Source organism: Coturnix japonica, chromosome 1 (genome assembly GCF_001577835.2).
Source record: "Coturnix japonica isolate 7356 chromosome 1, Coturnix japonica 2.1, whole genome shotgun sequence".
NCBI classification, from domain to species: Eukaryota; Metazoa; Chordata; class Aves; order Galliformes; family Phasianidae; genus Coturnix; species Coturnix japonica.
In genome coordinates, this window is record NC_029516.1 from 120,334,908 (window position 1) to 120,341,346 (window position 6,439).

At 41.3% G+C, this 6,439-nt stretch overlaps 1 long non-coding RNA gene across 1 annotated transcript; it reads left to right on the forward strand.

Annotated features, from left to right (window-relative positions):
• The first annotated feature begins 514 nt into the window (after window positions 1-514).
• On the forward strand, window positions 515-3,008 carry LOC107306903. The gene is made up of 3 exons (XR_001552298.2): window positions 515-1,289; window positions 2,568-2,741; window positions 2,923-3,008. It is a non-coding gene; the product is annotated as an uncharacterized LOC107306903 (long non-coding RNA).
• Window positions 3,009-6,439: the final 3,431 nt, after the last annotated feature.

Below are 6,439 nucleotides of genomic sequence, written 5' to 3' on the forward strand. Positions count from 1 at the left end.
AAACTCCATAAGCTCCAGAGCAACGAAAGTATTTAGAGTTTATCTCAAAGAGAAAAAGATGATAAACAGCACGTTTCTGTGGTGACAGACTGAAAGCAAGAGCAGCCACATGGATCACAAGGTCCCTGAGCAGCACCTGCTGCTCGAAACGAAGTTTTGATGAGAGGAAGTAATGCTGCACAAAGAGATTGCCCAATTACTGCCCAGGGCTTAAGATGTATAAAGAAGTAGGTCACACAGTTTCCCTTGCCCAGTTTCCAGGTCACAGTAATGAGATAAACGAGTGTGTCCTGTTCAGTTCTCTACACTCCACTATTATTTAATTGAAGTATTTTCAGTTTCTCAGAATATGTCTCTTTAACCTTTCAATTAAGTCTAATACTTTTCAGCAGAGTAAAAGAAATAAATAAATCAGATTCTGATTGCCAAGCTATTAGTAGAATTTGGCCGAAAACCTGGAACCTGTTTCTTCAGTGTAATGCAGTCAGATAGGACTGGGTGGATGTACACTAGGTTAAACTGTGGCAAGCCTTCATTCTTGCATAAGCTGAATGTTGCAAGGATGTTTATTGCTGGCATGGATGCCCTCATTGCATAAAATGAAAGAGAATGTAATGAACATGAGCTATGATTGAATACAATTTTGACCTAAGATTAGTGTGGTTGAATTGGTTACAAGGCACACTAAGGGCGCTCCTTTCCTCTGACTTTCACCCATAACTAAGGTAAATTCAAATCAGACATGGAGGTAAAGCAGAGATCTCCAAAATGTTGTAATGAGTGTCATTAAAACAAAACCAAGCCTTCAGATTACACCGCTCCCTTGTCTGCCCATATTTGAGATGAGGCGCTCTTTGAGTTGTTCTTTGGTAGCACATGGAAGAGCTGTTGTTGGAGATGGCTGTCTTGTGAAGGAACACAGAAGTTCTAGCAGCTCTCAAGCACTTAAAATACTTGAAACAAGCACCACATAAGATTTTTTAAGCACTAAACCTGAAGTATGTATAAAATATGGTCATGAAAAACAGTGAATTCATGACTGATTCCACCATTACTGGTAACAATGGAAATACACTGCTAAAATTGTCTGTTCTCCTAGAGTTGCAAAGGCTTTTATGGTATCTGCACTATTCCTTCCTCTGTAGAAAGACGTTGCCAAAGGAATCTGAAAACTACAAACAAAAGAGAAATTCCCCTCCACCACACTCCCAGTCAAAGACCTGGAGCAATGTATTACTGCATTATTGATAAGAAAAACTGAAATAATTCAAAGTGTCTGATGGAAAAAGGTAAGCACTGATCTTTAAGAAATCCATCTGTATCTTTTCTTTTCTTTCTCTTTCTCTCTTTCTTTCTCTCTTTCTTTCTCTCTTTCTTTCTCTCTTTCTTTCTCCCTTCCTTCCTTCCTTCCTTCCTTCCTTCCTTCCTTCCTTCCTTCCTTCCTTCCTTCCTTCCGACCTCCTAGGGACAGAATGGCATTCACAATAACCTGGTGTAATCTCATTCTGATCTCATTCTGATCAGTTGATCATGTACAGAGCTCATCAGAGCACTTCCTACATTTTGAACTTCAAAATAAATCGTCCTGACAGAATTTAGACAATATAAAAGGCACAATTTGGTTGTGCCATGACACAGAGCAACAGCATAATCAAAACAGGATTGCAGTCATCATCTCCTTGAGTACAATGCTTTGACTTCCCAGAAGATTATGTCCTTCACAAGCCACCCACTTACATATGAATGCAAATGAGAAGAGGAAGGTTTCTCTTCAAGCTGCCTGCAGCAAGTGAACTCTATAGTACATGGAAACCCAGTTCTGTAAAGCAAGTCAGCATGTGTGTAAGACCACTTCATTTCAGCAAAGCATTTAAGAATGTGCTTAAGTTTAAACATGTATTTAGCTGAATGGTTTTGCTGAGTGGGGATTGATGGCTGAATTAAGGCATTAAACATTAATGACAGAGCTGAGAACACGAAATAGTATGTAAATGAGGATTTGTCAGGACTAGACCAAACTGATTCAATGATGCAATCATTATGTGATTAAGATCTCTTAAAAGATGTGAAGCCATTAGAGAGGCTTAGGGCCTGCTGACTTGAGGTGGGTGATAGGCACTGAGAGTCACTCCAGACCTTGCACCATCTCAGCTCAGTTGCCTTTAAGGTGCCTGGCAGGAGGAGATAGGTGGGAATCTCTTCCACACAGTGGCTGAAGTTCTTAAATCTATTGGAATGACTTTAACCAGACCTGTTGCCCAGAGCAGCCCTGCAGTGTTGGCTACTAATTTCCTCCTGGCTAGGATGAAGAAGGCCCTTACTGTGTCCATGTTTCCAGGTGTCTCCATGCTCCTTGACATTACAGACTACTGTCTGCTCTTGGTCCTGCCATGAGTGGTAGCAGGGTCTACTCAGGCAGCTCTGTTCCTCCCTTCCAAAGAGACTCTGCTCTTTGCCAGTTGTCCTTCATGTTCCCAGTGCCTATGAAAGGATGGCCAGGGAACTACAGTGCTGTTCTTTCCATCATGTGCTGATGACATCTGCTCTTCATATTTCTCTCTTCTCAGATCCACTCAGGGACGCCAAACCGTTCACACAGTGACTCACGGAGATGGAGATGTGGATAAGAGCTAGCTGCCCGTCTGTCCACAAGTGACTGAAGTAATGCTTGCTGGAGAAAGCAACTGGTTCCTTCCTGCCTGACAGAAGATGCGTTTGCTCATCCAAGTCAAAGCAATATGGTGCTTCCCTTGTTCATTCTTTTTATGATTTTTGCTTTGCGTTTTCTAAATCTTACACCAGAGGTAACTTTCTGTTAGCAATGTGTTTTGATGGCTCTGCTATGAGCTGTGAAATAATTGTGCTGGTTTTGCATGTTACAATAATTTGAACAGAAACAAAAATGTTTTTTTTTCTTTGCAGGAAAAGCTATGGTGAGTTGTTTGATGAAGTTCCACTTATCTCAGAAGCTGGATTGACCAGCAGCTCTACCATTAGTTCTGTGCCTGATTTACAGACCAATGATGTCTGGCAGTGTTTGTGCGTGATAAATGTTTGTGCAGATAATCAGTCAGATTCAGAGGAAAGAATGGAATCCAGTGGAATCAGGGGCAGCTTTAAACTATGATCTACATGAAGTCCATTTACAGAAGGTTTGAAAAGAGGGAAAACATCTCTTTCTTGCGACAAACTGAATGCACAACTTCACTGTGAAAAGAGGTGCTTCCAAACACGAGTCTACTTGAGTTAGAAGTCAACTGAAAAATCACAGCAGGGATGCTGGGTATCTAGAAACCAGAGCAAAAACACCTTTATATAATTGGGGATTTATTATCTGAATCATCTGAAACTTATGGTGAACACTGTTTCTTGTTCACAGGGTACATTTCTTGTTTTGAAAAACACACATAGTTTGTGTAATATGGAAGTATTACTTATGGGAAATCTGGAGTATCCATTATTCCTGTGATCAGGTTAAAAATGAATAGCTTAGAATGAGCAGCTTGTTTTTTTTGGTTGTTTGTTTTTGTTTTGCATTTATTTTGTACAACACTGGGAAAAAAAATTAAATTAAAAATGCCAGATGAAAATATTCTATTTAAGTAGTGAGATTGTGAAATAATTTTCGTGGAAGTGTTTGTTGAAAGCTTCAGCGTAATAAGTTTGATGTAATTAAACGATGATGGAGTTAGCAGTTAATCTCCTCTGAGAATGACTTTTATTACAACAAATAAATATCCTGCCCCAATTGTTCTCTGAATATAAAGCAAGCATTACGTGGTTGATGTAGCTCCATCTTCCAACCATTTCTCAGAGCAAAGTGGTTCATCAAAGAAGTACCAAACCATGACACACGTTTAGAGTCAAAAGTGACATGACTAAAACTAGAACTGTGTGCAGTTGTATAACAGTTCTCCAGATTTGTAAGGCAGAGGGAAAATACCATAATGGGCTTGATTAGCATTACAACTTAACCATCGTAGAATAATCAAACCTGAAAGCTTCAGGATCTGAGATGTTCAGATCTACCAGGACCCTCTTTGGAGCAGGGGATGGGCTTGGCATCTCCAGTCACCTCTCACAACCTAAATGGTTTCAGGACTACTTTATACTACAACGCTCCATTGGAATAAATTAAAAAATCAAGCTTTGTGAAATATTTGGTACAAAATCCCTTTTGACCTTTTTATGTGCTTGTATTCCTTATTTTCTTCTACTGTTCTGTACTGATGTGAAGGAGTTCCGAAGAGCATTGCAATGCAAGCAGATGTGGTGGGCCACTCTGGCCAGATAATATCCTTCATTCATAGTCCTGATTTGTGATCCTGATCTTCATAGAATAATAGAATCATCAAGATTGGGAAAGACCTCCAAGATCACCCAGTCCAACTGTCCACCTACTGTTAATATTTCCACACAAAATCATGTCCCCTTGTACACCTCCAAGGATAGTGACTCCACCACTTCCATAGGAAGCCTGTGCCAGCACCTCACCACTCTTTTGGAGAATAAATTTTTCCTAACATCCAACCTGAATCTCTCCTGGTGCAACTTGAGGCCATTACCTCTAGTTCTATCACTGTTATGTGGGAGAAGAGGCCAGTCCCCCACCTCCTTTCAGGCTGTTATAGAGAGTGATGAGGTCTCCCCCGAGCCTCCTCTTCTCCAGTCTGAACAATCCCAGTTCCCTCAGTTGTTCCTTGTAAGACTTGTTCTCCAGACCCCTCATCAGTTTTGTTGCCCTTCTCTGGACATGCTCCAGGGCCTCAGTGTCTTTCTTGTAGTGAGGGACCCAAAACTGAATGCAGCACTCTGAGTTCAATCTTGAACTGTGCCTGACACAGATACATTCCTTATTCCTAAGCATTCCTTGAGTGGATTACATAAAGCATTTCAATTTACATTTAAATCTCTTTCTTCTCAGCTGGAGAAGACAAGGCTCTGAGGAGACCTTATAGTGGCCTTCCAGTACCTGAAAAAGGGTCTACAGGAAAGCTGGAGAGGGACTTTTTATAATGGCATGTACCAACACGCTGAGGGGAAATTGTTTTAATCTGGAAAAGCGTAGATTTAGACAATATAATAGGAAGAAATTCTGTACTGTGAGGATGGTGAGACAGTGGAACAGGCTGCCCAGTGAGGTTGTGGATGCTCCCTCCCTGGAAGCACTCAAGGCCAGGCTGGATGGGGCTGTGAGCAACCTGGTCTAGAGGGAGATGTCCCTGCCTATAGCAGGGGGTTGGAATTAAGTGATCTTAAAGGTTCCTTCCAACCCAAACCATTCTATGATTCTATGAATCACTGCAAACATTTTTACTTCAAGTAAGTGCTATGTGTAATATTTGATGACCCTTCGGTTAGCACTGCTGGAGCTTTGCATGAGCAAGAACTGGGGATGAGTGAGTACGTGAATGTTCATTTGCATGCCAAGGGGAATTTTTATATAACTGTAGCCATAAACCTTTCATATTTATTCTCTATGAGTACATGATCTCTTGAGCTTTATTCCCATATGTGTCTGTGGGAATTCCTTTGTGACTTACTCATGAGAAGCAAACACTTACTCAAACTCTCGGTCACCGAAAGGTAGTTCATATTTCTCTACTGACTTTGTTTGGATTAGTTATTCAAATCAAACGTTATGATCCTTGTGACAAAGCACAGCTTGGCAGCATTACATTCTATGGACAGCTAACATCAACACCCTCCTTGTTAATTTAAAAAACACACCAACTTAGATCAAAAAGCGCATGTGCTATAAATTAAAGTTACTTGACTTAATGTAGAAGAGAATGAAATGTTCTGAGTGGGTTACAAAAGTAACAAATCAGATGATTTGCAGACCTTTGGTTATTCACTGAAATAATCCATTCACAGTTTTATAAGGAGAATAATTCAGACATAATGCAGCTCTTCGAATGACTCAAGGTAAAATTTGCCAAAGAAAATCCTCCGGTGAGATCAGCACGTAGGAGCTGTAGATGAAGGAGATGGTTGCTTGGTTACTAAGTAGCAGTCCACCTGGAGAGCACAGTGTGGATGTGCATCTCGTAGTGTGGGGATGGTTTATGAATAGCATCACTGCGGCATGTTAAAACCTGAAACACGGAGCTGGACAGACCCATTGAGCTATCCCTGCACTTAGGAGGTGCTGTGGCTGCAGCCAGCAGTAGGCAGGTCATCTCCTTCCTGTCAGGATTTGGGGAAAACAAGAGATCCACAATTATTTTAAAAGGCATTTTTAACGAGGCTACCTCATATGTTATTCTCTTAAATACACTCTTTTGCCCTTGGATAGACAATTCACAGTGTTGTTTCATCTGGATTCTCCTCCCTGCAGATCTCCAGAAGCCGCCTGGCCATGGGCCTGGGCACCCTGCTCTGGGTGCTGCTGCTGGAGCAGGGGCTGGGACACAGGGACACAGAGGGCCCTGCCTGC